General features: G+C 36.2%; 14 non-coding genes across 14 annotated transcripts; all 14 read left to right on the plus strand.

The window, feature by feature from the left end:
• Positions 1-281: 281 nt before the first annotated feature.
• On the plus strand, positions 282-371 carry TRNAR-UCU (transfer RNA arginine (anticodon UCU)). The gene is given in 2 exon segments: positions 282-318; positions 336-371. It is a non-coding gene; the product is annotated as a tRNA-Arg (tRNA).
• Positions 372-1,047: 676 nt separating this feature from the next.
• On the plus strand, positions 1,048-1,137 carry TRNAR-UCU (transfer RNA arginine (anticodon UCU)). The gene is given in 2 exon segments: positions 1,048-1,084; positions 1,102-1,137. It is a non-coding gene; the product is annotated as a tRNA-Arg (tRNA).
• A 2,206-nt stretch (positions 1,138-3,343) lies between these two features.
• TRNAR-UCU (transfer RNA arginine (anticodon UCU)) lies at positions 3,344-3,433 on the plus strand. Its single transcript is given in 2 exon segments — positions 3,344-3,380; positions 3,398-3,433. It is a non-coding gene; the product is annotated as a tRNA-Arg (tRNA).
• A 676-nt stretch (positions 3,434-4,109) lies between these two features.
• Positions 4,110-4,199, plus strand: TRNAR-UCU (transfer RNA arginine (anticodon UCU)). Its single transcript is given in 2 exon segments — positions 4,110-4,146; positions 4,164-4,199. It is a non-coding gene; the product is annotated as a tRNA-Arg (tRNA).
• A 2,206-nt stretch (positions 4,200-6,405) lies between these two features.
• Positions 6,406-6,495, plus strand: TRNAR-UCU (transfer RNA arginine (anticodon UCU)). The gene is given in 2 exon segments: positions 6,406-6,442; positions 6,460-6,495. It is a non-coding gene; the product is annotated as a tRNA-Arg (tRNA).
• A 676-nt stretch (positions 6,496-7,171) lies between these two features.
• Positions 7,172-7,261, plus strand: TRNAR-UCU (transfer RNA arginine (anticodon UCU)). The gene is given in 2 exon segments: positions 7,172-7,208; positions 7,226-7,261. It is a non-coding gene; the product is annotated as a tRNA-Arg (tRNA).
• Positions 7,262-7,937: 676 nt separating this feature from the next.
• On the plus strand, positions 7,938-8,027 carry TRNAR-UCU (transfer RNA arginine (anticodon UCU)). The gene is given in 2 exon segments: positions 7,938-7,974; positions 7,992-8,027. It is a non-coding gene; the product is annotated as a tRNA-Arg (tRNA).
• Positions 8,028-9,468: 1,441 nt separating this feature from the next.
• Positions 9,469-9,558, plus strand: TRNAR-UCU (transfer RNA arginine (anticodon UCU)). Its single transcript is given in 2 exon segments — positions 9,469-9,505; positions 9,523-9,558. It is a non-coding gene; the product is annotated as a tRNA-Arg (tRNA).
• Positions 9,559-10,234: 676 nt separating this feature from the next.
• TRNAR-UCU (transfer RNA arginine (anticodon UCU)) lies at positions 10,235-10,324 on the plus strand. Its single transcript is given in 2 exon segments — positions 10,235-10,271; positions 10,289-10,324. It is a non-coding gene; the product is annotated as a tRNA-Arg (tRNA).
• Positions 10,325-14,061: 3,737 nt separating this feature from the next.
• TRNAR-UCU (transfer RNA arginine (anticodon UCU)) lies at positions 14,062-14,151 on the plus strand. The gene is given in 2 exon segments: positions 14,062-14,098; positions 14,116-14,151. It is a non-coding gene; the product is annotated as a tRNA-Arg (tRNA).
• A 676-nt stretch (positions 14,152-14,827) lies between these two features.
• Positions 14,828-14,917, plus strand: TRNAR-UCU (transfer RNA arginine (anticodon UCU)). The gene is given in 2 exon segments: positions 14,828-14,864; positions 14,882-14,917. It is a non-coding gene; the product is annotated as a tRNA-Arg (tRNA).
• Positions 14,918-15,593: 676 nt separating this feature from the next.
• TRNAR-UCU (transfer RNA arginine (anticodon UCU)) lies at positions 15,594-15,683 on the plus strand. The gene is given in 2 exon segments: positions 15,594-15,630; positions 15,648-15,683. It is a non-coding gene; the product is annotated as a tRNA-Arg (tRNA).
• Positions 15,684-17,124: 1,441 nt separating this feature from the next.
• On the plus strand, positions 17,125-17,214 carry TRNAR-UCU (transfer RNA arginine (anticodon UCU)). Its single transcript is given in 2 exon segments — positions 17,125-17,161; positions 17,179-17,214. It is a non-coding gene; the product is annotated as a tRNA-Arg (tRNA).
• A 676-nt stretch (positions 17,215-17,890) lies between these two features.
• Positions 17,891-17,980, plus strand: TRNAR-UCU (transfer RNA arginine (anticodon UCU)). Its single transcript is given in 2 exon segments — positions 17,891-17,927; positions 17,945-17,980. It is a non-coding gene; the product is annotated as a tRNA-Arg (tRNA).
• Positions 17,981-19,205: the final 1,225 nt, after the last annotated feature.

The following is a 19,205-nucleotide window of genomic DNA, read 5'->3' on the forward strand; positions in this document are numbered from 1 at the left end:
TTTTATCCAGTTCTTTTTTATTAAGGTATGGAATTGTTGTCCAAACGTATTCAGTTTGCAAGAAAATACAGTAATACCCTATTCTCCGAATTTATCCCTAAAGGAACAAAGGTGTAGTTCAAGGTTTCACCCAGAAGTGTGATTCTTCTACAGACATTTTATGTTTCAGAAAACAATTATTCTTTCTTGTATCCCAGAAGGCTTGATAATATGATGTGAAGTAAACACTGGATTGACAAAACCTCGATCATCCCCTGATGTACGCAAGTTGATTGTCATCTGGCTCTGTGGCGCAATGGATAGCGCGTTGGACTTCTAAGTGAATTGGCAAAGTCATTCAAAGGTTGTGGGTTCGAATCCCACCAGAGTCGCATTTTTTACTTTCTTATTCAAACAAGGAACATTATGCATGTGAGGAATGTTTATTTTTGGCCGATGCTTTAATCTTAGTATGTGACCCAAGTTGAACCTATGTATCTAATACAGCATGCAACTGAATCAAAAGCAGTCTGCCTTCCATTGCAACAGGAACATATTGCTCATAAGGAATACAACATCACTGCCAGAAACTTTGCACTTTCCTAATGTATCCTTCGTTCAGAAACATTGTCTTTATAATAGCTGTAAATGAGATAGACCAAAAACACGACACCCTACACTCAGACATTTGTTTCTAGCGACATATAAAGTAAAATCTTCTTTCAAAGCTATTTATGGTATATTCTCTTTGTGTTTTTGTATTGTTAACCAATTGTATGGCTGCACTTTTTATCCAGTTCTTTTTTATTAAGGTATGGAATTGTTGTCCAAACGTATTCAGTTTGCAAGAAAATACAGTAATACCCTATTCTCCGAATTTATCCCTAAAGGAACAAAGGTGTAGTTCAAGGTTTCACCCAGAAGTGTGATTCTTCTACAGACATTTTATGTTTCAGAAAACAATTATTCTTTCTTGTATCCCAGAAGGCTTGATAATATGATGTGAAGTAAACACTGGATTGACAAAACCTCGATCATCCCCTGATGTACGCAAGTTGATTGTCATCTGGCTCTGTGGCGCAATGGATAGCGCGTTGGACTTCTAAGTGAATTGGCAAAGTCATTCAAAGGTTGTGGGTTCGAATCCCACCAGAGTCGCATTTTTTACTTTCTTATTCAAACAAGGAACATTATGCATGTGAGGAATGTTTATTTTTGGCCGATGCTTTAATCTTAGTATGTGACCCAAGTTGAACCTATGTATCTAATACAGCATGCAACTGAATCAAAAGCAGTCTGCCTTCCATTGCAACAGGAACATATTGCTCATAAGCAATACAACATCACTGCCAGAAACTTTGCACTTTCCTAATGTATCCTTCCTTCAGAAACATTGTCTTTATAATAGCTGTAAATGAGATAGACCAAAAACACGACACCCTACACTCAGACATTTGTTTCTAGCGACATATAAAGTAAAATCTTCTTTCAAAGCTATTTATGGTATATTCTCTTTGTGTTTTTGTATTGTGAACCAATTGTATGGCTGCACTTTTTATCCAGTTCTTTTTTATTAAGGTATGGAATTGTTGTCCAAACGTATTCAGTTTGCAAGAAAATACAGTAATACCCTATTCTCCGAATTTATCCCTAAAGGAACAAAGGTGTAGTTCAATGTTTCACCCAGAAGTGTGATTCTTCTACAGACATTTTATGTTTCAGAAAACAATTATTCTTTCTTGTATCCCAGAAGGCTTGATAATATGATGTGAAGTAAACACCGGATTGACAAAACTTCGATCATCCCTTAATGTACTCAAGTTGATGTGCATCTGGCTCTGTGGTGCAATGAATAGCGCGTTGGACTTCTAAGTGAATTGGCAAAGTCATTCAAAGGTTGTGTGTTCGAATCCCACCAGAGTCGCATTTTTTACTTTCTTATTCAAACAAGGAACATTATGCATGTGAGGAATGTTTATTTTTGGCCGATGCTTTAATCTTAGTATTTGACCCAAGTTGAACCAATGTATCTAATACAGCATGCAACTGAATCAAAAGCAGTCTGCCTTCCATTGCAACAGGAACATATTGCTCATAAGCAATACAACATCACTGCCAGAAACTTTGCACTTTCCTAATGTATCCTTCCTTCAGAAACATTGTCTTTATAATAGCTGTAAATGAGATAGACCAAAAACACGACACCCTACACTCAGACATTTGTTTCTAGCGACATATAAAGTAAAATCTTCTTTCAAAGCTATTTATGGTATATTCTCTTTGTGTTTTTGTATTGTTAACCAATTGTATGGCTGCACTTTTTATCCAGTTCTTTTTTATTAAGGTATGGAATTGTTGTCCAAACGTATTCAGTTTGCAAGAAAAAACAGTAATACCCTATTCTCCGAATTTATCCCTAAAGGAACAAAGGTGTAGTTCAAGGTTTCACCCAGAAGTGTGATTCTTCTACAGACATTTTATGTTTCGGAAAACAATTATTCTTTCTTGTATCCCAGAAGGCTTGATAATATGATGTGAAGTAAACACTGGATTGACAAAACGTCGATCATCCCTTACTGTACGCAAGTGGATTTTTATCTCCCTCTGTGGCGCAATGGATAGCGCGTTGGACTTCTAAGTGAATTTGCAAAGTCATTCAAAGGTTGTGGGTTTGAATCCCACCAGAGTTGCATTTTTTACTTTCTTATTCAAACAAGGAACATTATGCATGTGAGGAATGTCTTTTTTGGCCGATGCTTTAATCTTAGTATTTGACCCAAGTTGAACCTATGTATCTAATACAGCATGCAACTGAATCAAAAGCAGTCTGCCTTCCATTGCAACAGGAACATATTGCTCATAAGCAATACAACATCACTGCCAGAAACTTTGCACTTTCCTAATGTATCCTTCCTTCAGAAACATTGTCTTTATAATAGCTGTAAATGAGATAGACCAAAAACACAACACCCTACACTCAGACATTTGTTTCTAGCGACATATAAAGTAAAATATTCTTTCAAAACTATTTATGGTATATTCTCTTTGTGTTTTTGTATTGTTAACCAATTGTATGGCTGCACTTTTTATCCAGTTCTTTTTTATTAAGGTATGGAATTGTTGTCCAAACGTATCAGTTTGCAAGAAAATACAGTAATACCCTATTCTCCGAATTTATCCCTAAAGGAACAAAGGTGTAGTTCAAGGTTTCACCCAGAAGTGTGATTCTTCTACAGACATTTTATGTTTCAGAAAACAATTATTCTTTCTTGTATCCCAGAAGGCTTGATAATATGATGTGAAGTAAACACTGGATTGACAAAACCTCGATCATCCCCTGATGTACGCAAGTTGATTGTCATCTGGCTCTGTGGCGCAATGGATAGCGCGTTGGACTTCTAAGTGAATTGGCAAAGTCATTCAAAGGTTGTGGGTTCGAATCCCACCAGAGTCGCATTTTTTACTTTCTTATTCAAACAAGGAACATTATGCATGTGAGGAATGTTTATTTTTGGCCGATGCTTTAATCTTAGTATTTGACCCAAGTTGAACCTATGTATCTAATACAGCATGCAACTGAATCAAAAGCAGTCTGCCTTCCATTGCAACAGGAACATATTGCTCATAAGCAATACAACATCACTGTCAGAAACTTTGCACTTTCCTAATGTATCCTTCCTTCAGAAACATTGTCTTTATAATAGCTGTAAATGAGATAGACCAAAAACACGACACCCTACACTCAGACATTTGTTTCTAGCGACATATAAAGTAAAATCTTCTTTCAAAGCTATTTATGGTATATTCTCTTTGTGTTTTTGTATTGTTAACCAATTGTATGGCTGCACTTTTTATCCAGTTCTTTTTTATTAAGGTATGGAATTGTTGTCCAAACGTATTCAGTTTGCAAGAAAATACAGTAATACCCTATTCTCCGAATTTATCCCTAAAGGAACAAAGGTGTAGTTCAAGGTTTCACCCAGAAGTGTGATTCTTCTACAGACATTTTATGTTTCAGAAAACAATTATTCTTTCTTGTATCCCAGAAGGCTTGATAATATGATGTGAAGTAAACACTGGATTGACAAAACCTCGATCATCCCCTGATGTACGCAAGTTGATTGTCATCTGGCTCTGTGGCGCAATGGATAGCGCGTTGGACTTCTAAGTGAATTGGCAAAGTCATTCAAAGGTTGTGGGTTCGAATCCCACCAGAGTCGCATTTTTTACTTTCTTATTCAAACAAGGAACATTATGCATGTGAGGAATGTTTATTTTTGGCCGATGCTTTAATCTTAGTATTTGACCCAAGTTGAACCTATGTATCTAATACAGCATGCAACTGAATCAAAAGCAGTCTGCCTTCCATTGCAACAGGAACATATTGCTCATAAGCAATACAACATCACTGCCAGAAACCTTGCACTTTCCTAATGTATCCTTCCTTCAGAAACATTGTCTTTATAATAGCTGTAAATGAGATAGACCAAAAACACGACACCCTACACTCAGACATTTGTTTCTAGCGACATATAAAGTAAAATCTTCTTTCAAAGCTATTTATGGTATATTCTCTTTGTGTTTTTGTATTGTTAACCAATTGTATGGCTGCACTTTTTATCCAGTTCTTTTTTATTAAGGTATGGAATTGTTGTCCAAACGTATTCAGTTTGCAAGAAAATACAGTAATACCCTATTCTCCGAATTTATCCCTAAAGGAACAAAGGTGTAGTTCAAGGTTTCACCCAGAAGTGTGATTCTTCTACAGACATTTTATGTTTCAGAAAACAATTATTCTTTCTTGTATCCCAGAAGGCTTGATAATATGATGTGAAGTAAACACTGGATTGACAAAACTTCGATCATCCCTTAATGTACGCAACTTGATTTTCATCTGGCTCTGTGGCGCAATGGATAGCGGGTTGGACTTCTAAGTGAATTGGTAAAGTCATTCAAAGGTTGTGGGTTCGAATCCCACCAGAGTCGCATTTTTTACTTTCTTATTCAAACAAGGAACATTATGCATGTGAGGAATGTTTATTTTTGGCCGATGCTTTAATCTTAGTATGTGACCCAAGTTGAACCTATGTATCTAATACAGCATGCAACTGAATCAAAAGCAGTCTGCCTTCCATTGCAACAGGAACATATTGCTCATAAGCAATACAACATCACTGTCAGAAACTTTGCACTTTCCTAATGTATCCTTCCTTCAGAAACATTGTCTTTATAATAGCTGTAAATGAGATAGACCAAAAACACGACACCCTACACTCAGACATTTGTTTCTAGCGACATATAAAGTAAAATCTTCTTTCAAAGCTATTTATGGTATATTCTCTTTGTGTTTTTGTATTGTTAACCAATTGTATGGCTGCACTTTTTATCCAGTTCTTTTTTATTAAGGTATGGAATTGTTGTCCAAACGTATTCAGTTTGCAAGAAAAAACAGTAATACCCTATTCTCCGAATTTATCCCTAAAGGAACAAAGGTGTAGTTCAAGGTTTCACCCAGAAGTGTGATTCTTCTACAGACATTTTATGTTTCGGAAAACAATTATTCTTTCTTGTATCCCAGAAGGCTTGATAATATGATGTGAAGTAAACACTGGATTGACAAAACGTCGATCATCCCTTACTGTACGCAAGTGGATTTTTATCTCCCTCTGTGGCGCAATGGATAGCGCGTTGGACTTCTAAGTGAATTTGCAAAGTCATTCAAAGGTTGTGGGTTTGAATCCCACCAGAGTCGCATTTTTTACTTTCTTATTCAAACAAGGAACATTATGCATGTGAGGAATGTCTTTTTTGGCCGATGCTTTAATCTTAGTATTTGACCCAAGTTGAACCTATGTATCTAATACAGCATGCAACTGAATCAAAAGCAGTCTGCCTTCCATTGCAACAGGAACATATTGCTCATAAGCAATACAACATCACTGCCAGAAACTTTGCACTTTCCTAATGTATCCTTCCTTCAGAAACATTGTCTTTATAATAGCTGTAAATGAGATAGACCAAAAACACAACACCCTACACTCAGACATTTGTTTCTAGCGACATATAAAGTAAAATATTCTTTCAAAACTATTTATGGTATATTCTCTTTGTGTTTTTGTATTGTTAACCAATTGTATGGCTGCACTTTTTATACAGTTCTTTTTTATTAAGGTATGGAATTGTTGTCCAAACGTATCAGTTTGCAAGAAAATACAGTAATACCCTATTCTCCGAATTTATCCCTAAAGGAACAAAGGTGTAGTTCAAGGTTTCACCCAGAAGTGTGATTCTTCTACAGACATTTTATGTTTCAGAAAACAATTATTCTTTCTTGTATCCCAGAAGGCTTGATAATATGATGTGAAGTAAACACTGGATTGACAAAACCTCGATCATCCCCTGATGTACGCAAGTTGATTGTCATCTGGCTCTGTGGCGCAATGGATAGCGCGTTGGACTTCTAAGTGAATTGGCAACGTCATTCAAAGGTTGTGGGTTCGAATCCCACCAGAGTCGCATTTTTTACTTTCTTATTCAAACAAGGAACATTATGCATGTGAGGAATGTTTATTTTTGGCCGATGCTTTAATCTTAGTATTTGACCCAAGTTGAACCTATGTATCTAATACAGCATGCAACTGAATCAAAAGCAGTCTGCCTTCCATTGCAACAGGAACATATTGCTCATAAGCAATACAACATCACTGTCAGAAACTTTGCACTTTCCTAATGTATCCTTCCTTCAGAAACATTGTCTTTATAATAGCTGTAAATGAGATAGACCAAAAACACGACACCCTACACTCAGACATTTGTTTCTAGCGACATATAAAGTAAAATCTTCTTTCAAAGCTATTTATGGTATATTCTCTTTGTGTTTTTGTATTGTTAACCAATTGTATGGCTGCACTTTTTATCCAGTTCTTTTTTATTAAGGTATGGAATTGTTGTCCAAACGTATTCAGTTTGCAAGAAAATACAGTAATACCCTATTCTCCGAATTTATCCCTAAAGGAACAAAGGTGTAGTTCAAGGTTTCACCCAGAAGTGTGATTCTTCTACAGACATTTTATGTTTCAGAAAACAATTATTCTTTCTTGTATCCCAGAAGGCTTGATAATATGATGTGAAGTAAACACTGGATTGACAAAACCTCGATCATCCCCTGATGTACGCAAGTTGATTGTCATCTGGCTCTGTGGCGCAATGGATAGCGCGTTGGACTTCTAAGTGAATTGGCAAAGTCATTCAAAGGTTGTGGGTTCGAATCCCACCAGAGTCGCATTTTTTACTTTCTTATTCAAACAAGGAACATTATGCATGTGAGGAATGTTTATTTTTGGCCGATGCTTTAATCTTAGTATTTGACCCAAGTTGAACCTATGTATCTAATACAGCATGCAACTGAATCAAAAGCAGTCTGCCTTCCATTGCAACAGGAACATATTGCTCATAAGCAATACAACATCACTGCCAGAAACCTTGCACTTTCCTAATGTATCCTTCCTTCAGAAACATTGTCTTTATAATAGCTGTAAATGAGATAGACCAAAAACACGACACCCTACACTCAGACATTTGTTTCTAGCGACATATAAAGTAAAATCTTCTTTCAAAGCTATTTATGGTATATTCTCTTTGTGTTTTTGTATTGTTAACCAATTGTATGGCTGCACTTTTTATCCAGTTCTTTTTTATTAAGGTATGGAATTGTTGTCCAAACGTATTCAGTTTGCAAGAAAATACAGTAATACCCTATTCTCCGAATTTATCCCTAAAGGAACAAAGGTGTAGTTCAAGGTTTCACCCAGAAGTGTGATTCTTCTACAGACATTTTATGTTTCAGAAAACAATTATTCTTTCTTGTATCCCAGAAGGCTTGATAATATGATGTGAAGTAAACACTGGATTGACAAAACCTCGATCATCCCCTGATGTACGCAAGTTGATTGTCATCTGGCTCTGTGGCGCAATGGATAGCGCGTTGGACTTCTAAGTGAATTGGCAAAGTCATTCAAAGGTTGTGGGTTCGAATCCCACCAGAGTCGCATTTTTTACTTTCTTATTCAAACAAGGAACATTATGCATGTGAGGAATGTTTATTTTTGGCCGATGCTTTAATCTTAGTATGTGACCCAAGTTGAACCTATGTATCTAATACAGCATGCAACTGAATCAAAAGCAGTCTGCCTTCCATTGCAACAGGAACATATTGCTCATAAGCAATACAACATCACTGCCAGAAACTTTGCACTTTCCTAATGTATCCTTCCTTCAGAAACATTGTCTTTATAATAGCTGTAAATGAGATGGACCAAAAACACGACACCCTACACTCAGACATTTGTTTCTAGCGACATATAAAGTAAAATCTTCTTTCAAAGCTATTTATGGTATATTCTCTTTGTGTTTTTGTATTGTGAACCAATTGTATGGCTGCACTTTTTATCCAGTTCTTTTTTATTAAGGTATGGAATTGTTGTCCAAACGTATTCAGTTTGCAAGAAAATACAGTAATACCCTATTCTCCGAATTTATCCCTAAAGGAACAAAGGTGTAGTTCAATGTTTCACCCAGAAGTGTGATTCTTCTACAGACATTTTATGTTTCAGAAAACAATTATTCTTTCTTGTATCCCAGAAGGCTTGATAATATGATGTGAAGTAAACACTGGATTGACAAAACTTCGATCATCCCTTAATGTACGCAACTTGATTTTCATCTGGCTCTGTGGTGCAATGGATAGCGCGTTGGACTTCTAAGTGAATTGGCAAAGTCATTCAAAGTTTGTGGGTTCGAATCCCACCAGGGTCGCATTTTTTACTTTCTTATTCAAACAAGGAACATTATGCATGTGAGGAATGTTTATTTTTGGCCGATGCTTTAATCTTAGTATTTGACCCAAGTTGAACCTATGTATCTAATACAGCATGCAACTGAATCAAAAGCAGTCTGCCTTCCATTGCAACAGGAACATATTGCTCATAAGCAATACAACATCACTACCAGAAACTTGGCACTTTTCTAATGTATCCTTCCTTCAGAAACATTGTCTTTATAATAGCTGTAAATGAGATAGACCAAAACACGACACCCTACGCTCAGACATTTGTTTCTAGCGACATATAAAGTAAAATCTTCTTTCAAAGCTATTTATGGTATATTCTCTTTGTGTTTTTGTATTGTTAACCAATTGTATGTCTGCACTTTTTATCCAGTTCTTTTTTATTAAGGTATGGAATTGTTGTCCAAACCAATTCACTTGGCAAGAAAATACTGTAATACCCTATTCTCCGAATTTATCCCTAAAGGAACAAAGGTGTAGTTCAAGGTTTCACCCAGAAGTGTGATTCTTCTACAGACATTTTATGTTTCCGAAAACAATTATTCTTTCTTGTATCCCAGAAGGCTTGATAATATGATGTGAAGTAAACACCGGATTGACAAAACTTCGATCATCCCTTAATGTACTCAAGTTGATGTGCATCTGGCTCTGTGGTGCAATGGATAGCGCGTTGGACTTCTAAGTGAATTGGCAAAGTCATTCAAAGGTTGTGGGTTCGAATCCCACCAGAGTCGCATTTTTTACTTTCTTATTCAAACAAGGAACATTATGCATGTGAGGAATGTTTATTTTTGGCCGATGCTTTAATCTTAGTATTTGACCCAAGTTGAACCAATGTATCTAATACAGCATGCAACTGAATCAAAAGCAGTCTGCCTTCCATTGCAACAGGAACATATTGCTCATAAGCAATACAACATCACTGCCAGAAACTTTGCACTTTCCTAATGTATCCTTCCTTCAGAAACATTGTCTTTATAATAGCTGTAAATGAGATAGACCAAAAACACGACACCCTACACTCAGACATTTGTTTCTAGCGACATATAAAGTAAAATCTTCTTTCAAAGCTATTTATGGTATATTCTCTTTGTGTTTTTGTATTGTTAACCAATTGTATGGCTGCACTTTTTATCCAGTTCTTTTTTATTAAGGTATGGAATTGTTGTCCAAACGTATTCAGTTTGCAAGAAAATACAGTAATACCCTATTCTCCGAATTTATCCCTAAAGGAACAAAGGTGTAGTTCAAGGTTTCACCCAGAAGTGTGATTCTTCTACAGACATTTTATGTTTCAGAAAACAATTATTCTTTCTTGTATCCCAGAAGGCTTGATAATATGATGTGAAGTAAACACTGGATTGACAAAACCTCGATCATCCCCTGATGTACGCAAGTTGATTGTCATCTGGCTCTGTGGCGCAATGGATAGCGCGTTGGACTTCTAAGTGAATTGGCAAAGTCATTCAAAGGTTGTGGGTTCGAATCCCACCAGAGTCGCATTTTTTACTTTCTTATTCAAACAAGGAACATTATGCATGTGAGGAATGTTTATTTTTGGCCGATGCTTTAATCTTAGTATTTGACCCAAGTTGAACCTATGTATCTAATACAGCATGCAACTGAATCAAAAGCAGTCTGCCTTCCATTGCAACAGGAACATATTGCTCATAAGCAATACAACATCACTGTCAGAAACTTTGCACTTTCCTAATGTATCCTTCCTTCAGAAACATTGTCTTTATAATAGCTGTAAATGAGATAGACCAAAAACACGACACCCTACACTCAGACATTTGTTTCTAGCGACATATAAAGTAAAATCTTCTTTCAAAGCTATTTATGGTATATTCTCTTTGTGTTTTTGTATTGTTAACCAATTGTATGGCTGCACTTTTTATCCAGTTCTTTTTTATTAAGGTATGGAATTGTTGTCCAAACGTATTCAGTTTGCAAGAAAATACAGTAATACCCTATTCTCCGAATTTATCCCTAAAGGAACAAAGGTGTAGTTCAAGGTTTCACCCAGAAGTGTGATTCTTCTACAGACATTTTATGTTTCAGAAAACAATTATTCTTTCTTGTATCCCAGAAGGCTTGATAATATGATGTGAAGTAAACACTGGATTGACAAAACCTCGATCATCCCCTGATGTACGCAAGTTGATTGTCATCTGGCTCTGTGGAGCAATGGATAGCGCGTTGGACTTCTAAGTGAATTGGCAAAGTCATTCAAAGGTTGTGGGTTCGAATCCCACCAGAGTCGCATTTTTTACTTTCTTATTCAAACAAGGAACATTATGCATGTGAGGAATGTTTATTTTTGGCCGATGCTTTAATCTTAGTATTTGACCCAAGTTGAACCTATGTATCTAATACAGCATGCAACTGAATCAAAAGCAGTCTGCCTTCCATTGCAACAGGAACATATTGCTCATAAGCAATACAACATCACTGCCAGAAACCTTGCACTTTCCTAATGTATCCTTCCTTCAGAAACATTGTCTTTATAATAGCTGTAAATGAGATAGACCAAAAACACGACACCCTACACTCAGACATTTGTTTCTAGCGACATATAAAGTAAAATCTTCTTTCAAAGCTATTTATGGTATATTCTCTTTGTGTTTTTGTATTGTTAACCAATTGTATGGCTGCACTTTTTATCCAGTTCTTTTTTATTAAGGTATGGAATTGTTGTCCAAACGTATTCAGTTTGCAAGAAAATACAGTAATACCCTATTCTCCGAATTTATCCCTAAAGGAACAAAGGTGTAGTTCAAGGTTTCACCCAGAAGTGTGATTCTTCTACAGACATTTTATGTTTCAGAAAACAATTATTCTTTCTTGTATCCCAGAAGGCTTGATAATATGATGTGAAGTAAACACTGGATTGACAAAACTTCGATCATCCCTTAATGTACGCAACTTGATTTTCATCTGGCTCTGTGGCGCAATGGATAGCGGGTTGGACTTCTAAGTGAATTGGTAAAGTCATTCAAAGGTTGTGGGTTCGAATCCCACCAGAGTCGCATTTTTTACTTTCTTATTCAAACAAGGAACATTATGCATGTGAGGAATGTTTATTTTTGGCCGATGCTTTAATCTTAGTATTTGACCCAAGTTGAACCTATGTATCTAATACAGCATGCAACTGAATCAAAAGCAGTCTGCCTTCCATTGCAACAGGAACATATTGCTCATAAGCAATACAACATCACTACCAGAAACTTGGCACTTTTCTAATGTATCCTTCCTTCAGAAACATTGTCTTTATAATAGCTGTAAATGAGATAGACCAAAACACGACACCCTACACTCAGACATTTGTTTCTAGCGACATATAAAGTAAAATCTTCTTTCAAAGCTATTTATGGTATATTCTCTTTGTGTTTTTGTATTGTTAACCAATTGTATGGCTGCACTTTTTATCCAGTTCTTTTTTATTAAGGTATGGAATTGTTGTCCAAACGTATTCAGTTTGCAAGAAAATACAGTAATACCCTATTCTCCGAATTTATCCCTAAAGGAACAAAGGTGTAGTTCAAGGTTTCACCCAGAAGTGTGATTCTTCTACAGACATTTTATGTTTCAGAAAACAATTATTCTTTCTTGTATCCCAGAAGGCTTGATAATATGATGTGAAGTAAACACTGGATTGACAAAACTTCGATCATCCCTTAATGTACGCAACTTGATTTTCATCTGGCTCTGTGGCGCAATGGATAGCGGGTTGGACTTCTAAGTGAATTGGTAAAGTCATTCAAAGGTTGTGGGTTCGAATCCCACCAGAGTCGCATTTTTTACTTTCTTATTCAAACAAGGAACATTATGCATGTGAGGAATGTTTATTTTTGGCCGATGCTTTAATCTTAGTATGTGACCCAAGTTGAACCTATGTATCTAATACAGCATGCAACTGAATCAAAAGCAGTCTGCCTTCCATTGCAACAGGAACATATTGCTCATAAGCAATACAACATCACTGTCAGAAACTTTGCACTTTCCTAATGTATCCTTCCTTCAGAAACATTGTCTTTATAATAGCTGTAAATGAGATAGACCAAAAACACGACACCCTACACTCAGACATTTGTTTCTAGCGACATATAAAGTAAAATCTTCTTTCAAAGCTATTTATGGTATATTCTCTTTGTGTTTTTGTATTGTTAACCAATTGTATGGCTGCACTTTTTATCCAGTTCTTTTTTATTAAGGTATGGAATTGTTGTCCAAACGTATTCAGTTTGCAAGAAAAAACAGTAATACCCTATTCTCCGAATTTATCCCTAAAGGAACAAAGGTGTAGTTCAAGGTTTCACCCAGAAGTGTGATTCTTCTACAGACATTTTATGTTTCGGAAAACAATTATTCTTTCTTGTATCCCAGAAGGCTTGATAATATGATGTGAAGTAAACACTGGATTGACAAAACGTCGATCATCCCTTACTGTACGCAAGTGGATTTTTATCTCCCTCTGTGGCGCAATGGATAGCGCGTTGGACTTCTAAGTGAATTTGCAAAGTCATTCAAAGGTTGTGGGTTTGAATCCCACCAGAGTCGCATTTTTTACTTTCTTATTCAAACAAGGAACATTATGCATGTGAGGAATGTCTTTTTTGGCCGATGCTTTAATCTTAGTATTTGACCCAAGTTGAACCTATGTATCTAATACAGCATGCAACTGAATCAAAAGCAGTCTGCCTTCCATTGCAACAGGAACATATTGCTCATAAGCAATACAACATCACTGCCAGAAACTTTGCACTTTCCTAATGTATCCTTCCTTCAGAAACATTGTCTTTATAATAGCTGTAAATGAGATAGACCAAAAACACAACACCCTACACTCAGACATTTGTTTCTAGCGACATATAAAGTAAAATATTCTTTCAAAACTATTTATGGTATATTCTCTTTGTGTTTTTGTATTGTTAACCAATTGTATGGCTGCACTTTTTATACAGTTCTTTTTTATTAAGGTATGGAATTGTTGTCCAAACGTATCAGTTTGCAAGAAAATACAGTAATACCCTATTCTCCGAATTTATCCCTAAAGGAACAAAGGTGTAGTTCAAGGTTTCACCCAGAAGTGTGATTCTTCTACAGACATTTTATGTTTCAGAAAACAATTATTCTTTCTTGTATCCCAGAAGGCTTGATAATATGATGTGAAGTAAACACTGGATTGACAAAACCTCGATCATCCCCTGATGTACGCAAGTTGATTGTCATCTGGCTCTGTGGCGCAATGGATAGCGCGTTGGACTTCTAAGTGAATTGGCAACGTCATTCAAAGGTTGTGGGTTCGAATCCCACCAGAGTCGCATTTTTTACTTTCTTATTCAAACAAGGAACATTATGCATGTGAGGAATGTTTATTTTTGGCCGATGCTTTAATCTTAGTATTTGACCCAAGTTGAACCTATGTATCTAATACAGCATGCAACTGAATCAAAAGCAGTCTGCCTTCCATTGCAACAGGAACATATTGCTCATAAGCAATACAACATCACTGTCAGAAACTTTGCACTTTCCTAATGTATCCTTCCTTCAGAAACATTGTCTTTATAATAGCTGTAAATGAGATAGACCAAAAACACGACACCCTACACTCAGACATTTGTTTCTAGCGACATATAAAGTAAAATCTTCTTTCAAAGCTATTTATGGTATATTCTCTTTGTGTTTTTGTATTGTTAACCAATTGTATGGCTGCACTTTTTATCCAGTTCTTTTTTATTAAGGTATGGAATTGTTGTCCAAACGTATTCAGTTTGCAAGAAAATACAGTAATACCCTATTCTCCGAATTTATCCCTAAAGGAACAAAGGTGTAGTTCAAGGTTTCACCCAGAAGTGTGATTCTTCTACAGACATTTTATGTTTCAGAAAACAATTATTCTTTCTTGTATCCCAGAAGGCTTGATAATATGATGTGAAGTAAACACTGGATTGACAAAACCTCGATCATCCCCTGATGTACGCAAGTTGATTGTCATCTGGCTCTGTGGCGCAATGGATAGCGCGTTGGACTTCTAAGTGAATTGGCAAAGTCATTCAAAGGTTGTGGGTTCGAATCCCACCAGAGTCGCATTTTTTACTTTCTTATTCAAACAAGGAACATTATGCATGTGAGGAATGTTTATTTTTGGCCGATGCTTTAATCTTAGTATTTGACCCAAGTTGAACCTATGTATCTAATACAGCATGCAACTGAATCAAAAGCAGTCTGCCTTCCATTGCAACAGGAACATATTGCTCATAAGCAATACAACATCACTGCCAGAAACCTTGCACTTTCCTAATGTATCCTTCCTTCAGAAACATTGTCTTTATAATAGCTGTAAATGAGATAGACCAAAAACACGACACCCTACACTCAGACATTTGTTTCTAGCGACATATAAAGTAAAATCTTCTTTCAAAGCTATTTATGGTATATTCTCTTTGTGTTTTTGTATTGTTAACCAATTGTATGGCTGCACTTTTTATCCAGTTCTTTTTTATTAAGGTATGGAATTGTTGTCCAAACGTATTCAGTTTGCAAGAAAATACAGTAATACCCTATTCTCCGAATTTATCCCTAAAGGAACAAAGGTGTAGTTCAAGGTTTCACCCAGAAGTGTGATTCTTCTACAGACATTTTATGTTTCAGAAAACAATTATTCTTTCTTGTATCCCAGAAGGCTTGATAATATGATGTGAAGTAAACACTGGATTGACAAAACCTCGATCATCCCCTGATGTACGCAAGTTGATTGTCATCTGGCTCTGTGGCGCAATGGATAGCGCGTTGGACTTCTAAGTGAATTGGCAAAGTCATTCAAAGGTTGTGGGTTCGAATCCCACCAGAGTCGCATTTTTTACTTTCTTATTCAAACAAGGAACATTATGCATGTGAGGAATGTTTATTTTTGGCCGATGCTTTAATCTTAGTATGTGACCCAAGTTGAACCTATGTATCTAATACAGCATGCAACTGAATCAAAAGCAGTCTGCCTTCCATTGCAACAGGAACATATTGCTCATAAGCAATACAACATCACTGCCAGAAACTTTGCACTTTCCTAATGTATCCTTCCTTCAGAAACATTGTCTTTATAATAGCTGTAAATGAGATGGACCAAAAACACGACACCCTACACTCAGACATTTGTTTCTAGCGACATATAAAGTAAAATCTTCTTTCAAAGCTATTTATGGTATATTCTCTTTGTGTTTTTGTATTGTGAACCAATTGTATGGCTGCACTTTTTATCCAGTTCTTTTTTATTAAGGTATGGAATTGTTGTCCAAACGTATTCAGTTTGCAAGAAAATACAGTAATACCCTATTCTCCGAATTTATCCCTAAAGGAACAAAGGTGTAGTTCAATGTTTCACCCAGAAGTGTGATTCTTCTACAGACATTTTATGTTTCAGAAAACAATTATTCTTTCTTGTATCCCAGAAGGCTTGATAATATGATGTGAAGTAAACACTGGATTGACAAAACTTCGATCATCCCTTAATGTACGCAACTTGATTTTCATCTGGCTCTGTGGTGCAATGGATAGCGCGTTGGACTTCTAAGTGAATTGGCAAAGTCATTCAAAGTTTGTGGGTTCGAATCCCACCAGGGTCGCATTTTTTACTTTCTTATTCAAACAAGGAACATTATGCATGTGAGGAATGTTTATTTTTGGCCGATGCTTTAATCTTAGTATTTGACCCAAGTTGAACCTATGTATCTAATACAGCATGCAACTGAATCAAAAGCAGTCTGCCTTCCATTGCAACAGGAACATATTGCTCATAAGCAATACAACATCACTACCAGAAACTTGGCACTTTTCTAATGTATCCTTCCTTCAGAAACATTGTCTTTATAATAGCTGTAAATGAGATAGACCAAAACACGACACCCTACGCTCAGACATTTGTTTCTAGCGACATATAAAGTAAAATCTTCTTTCAAAGCTATTTATGGTATATTCTCTTTGTGTTTTTGTATTGTTAACCAATTGTATGTCTGCACTTTTTATCCAGTTCTTTTTTATTAAGGTATGGAATTGTTGTCCAAACCAATTCACTTGGCAAGAAAATACTGTAATACCCTATTCTCCGAATTTATCCCTAAAGGAACAAAGGTGTAGTTCAAGGTTTCACCCAGAAGTGTGATTCTTCTACAGACATTTTATGTTTCCGAAAACAATTATTCTTTCTTGTATCCCAGAAGGCTTGATAATATGATGTGAAGTAAACACCGGATTGACAAAACTTCGATCATCCCTTAATGTACTCAAGTTGATGTGCATCTGGCTCTGTGGTGCAATGGATAGCGCGTTGGACTTCTAAGTGAATTGGCAAAGTCATTCAAAGGTTGTGGGTTCGAATCCCACCAGAGTCGCATTTTTTACTTTCTTATTCAAACAAGGAACATTATGCATGTGAGGAATGTTTATTTTTGGCCGATGCTTTAATCTTAGTATTTGACCCAAGTTGAACCAATGTATCTAATACAGCATGCAACTGAATCAAAAGCAGTCTGCCTTCCATTGCAACAGGAACATATTGCTCATAAGCAATACAACATCACTGCCAGAAACTTTGCACTTTCCTAATGTATCCTTCCTTCAGAAACATTGTCTTTATAATAGCTGTAAATGAGATAGACCAAAAACACGACACCCTACACTCAGACATTTGTTTCTAGCGACATATAAAGTAAAATCTTCTTTCAAAGCTATTTATGGTATATTCTCTTTGTGTTTTTGTATTGTTAACCAATTGTATGGCTGCACTTTTTATCCAGTTCTTTTTTATTAAGGTATGGAATTGTTGTCCAAACGTATTCAGTTTGCAAGAAAATACAGTAATACCCTATTCTCCGAATTTATCCCTAAAGGAACAAAGGTGTAGTTCAAGGTTTCACCCAGAAGTGTGATTCTTCTACAGACATTTTATGTTTCAGAAAACAATTATTCTTTCTTGTATCCCAGAAGGCTTGATAATATGATGTGAAGTAAACACTGGATTGACAAAACCTCGATCATCCCCTGATGTACGCAAGTTGATTGTCATCTGGCTCTGTGGCGCAATGGATAGCGCGTTGGACTTCTAAGTGAATTGGCAAAGTCATTCAAAGGTTGTGGGTTCGAATCCCACCAGAGTCGCATTTTTTACTTTCTTATTCAAACAAGGAACATTATGCATGTGAGGAATGTTTATTTTTGGCCGATGCTTTAATCTTAGTATTTGACCCAAGTTGAACCTATGTATCTAATACAGCATGCAACTGAATCAAAAGCAGTCTGCCTTCCATTGCAACAGGAACATATTGCTCATAAGCAATACAACATCACTGTCAGAAACTTTGCACTTTCCTAATGTATCCTTCCTTCAGAAACATTGTCTTTATAATAGCTGTAAATGAGATAGACCAAAAACACGACACCCTACACTCAGACATTTGTTTCTAGCGACATATAAAGTAAAATCTTCTTTCAAAGCTATTTATGGTATATTCTCTTTGTGTTTTTGTATTGTTAACCAATTGTATGGCTGCACTTTTTATCCAGTTCTTTTTTATTAAGGTATGGAATTGTTGTCCAAACGTATTCAGTTTGCAAGAAAATACAGTAATACCCTATTCTCCGAATTTATCCCTAAAGGAACAAAGGTGTAGTTCAAGGTTTCACCCAGAAGTGTGATTCTTCTACAGACATTTTATGTTTCAGAAAACAATTATTCTTTCTTGTATCCCAGAAGGCTTGATAATATGATGTGAAGTAAACACTGGATTGACAAAACCTCGATCATCCCCTGATGTACGCAAGTTGATTGTCATCTGGCTCTGTGGAGCAATGGATAGCGCGTTGGACTTCTAAGTGAATTGGCAAAGTCATTCAAAGGTTGTGGGTTCGAATCCCACCAGAGTCGCATTTTTTACTTTCTTATTCAAACAAGGAACATTATGCATGTGAGGAATGTTTATTTTTGGCCGATGCTTTAATCTTAGTATTTGACCCAAGTTGAACCTATGTATCTAATACAGCATGCAACTGAATCAAAAGCAGTCTGCCTTCCATTGCAACAGGAACATATTGCTCATAAGCAATACAACATCACTGCCAGAAACCTTGCACTTTCCTAATGTATCCTTCCTTCAGAAACATTGTCTTTATAATAGCTGTAAATGAGATAGACCAAAAACACGACACCCTACACTCAGACATTTGTTTCTAGCGACATATAAAGTAAAATCTTCTTTCAAAGCTATTTATGGTATATTCTCTTTGTGTTTTTGTATTGTTAACCAATTGTATGGCTGCACTTTTTATCCAGTTCTTTTTTATTAAGGTATGGAATTGTTGTCCAAACGTATTCAGTTTGCAAGAA

The sequence above is a fragment of the Ambystoma mexicanum genome, assembly GCF_040938575.1.
Source record: "Ambystoma mexicanum isolate Mex_15411 chromosome 12 unlocalized genomic scaffold, UKY_AmexF1_1 Mex_chr12_unloc.1, whole genome shotgun sequence".
NCBI classification, from domain to species: domain Eukaryota; kingdom Metazoa; phylum Chordata; class Amphibia; order Caudata; family Ambystomatidae; genus Ambystoma; species Ambystoma mexicanum.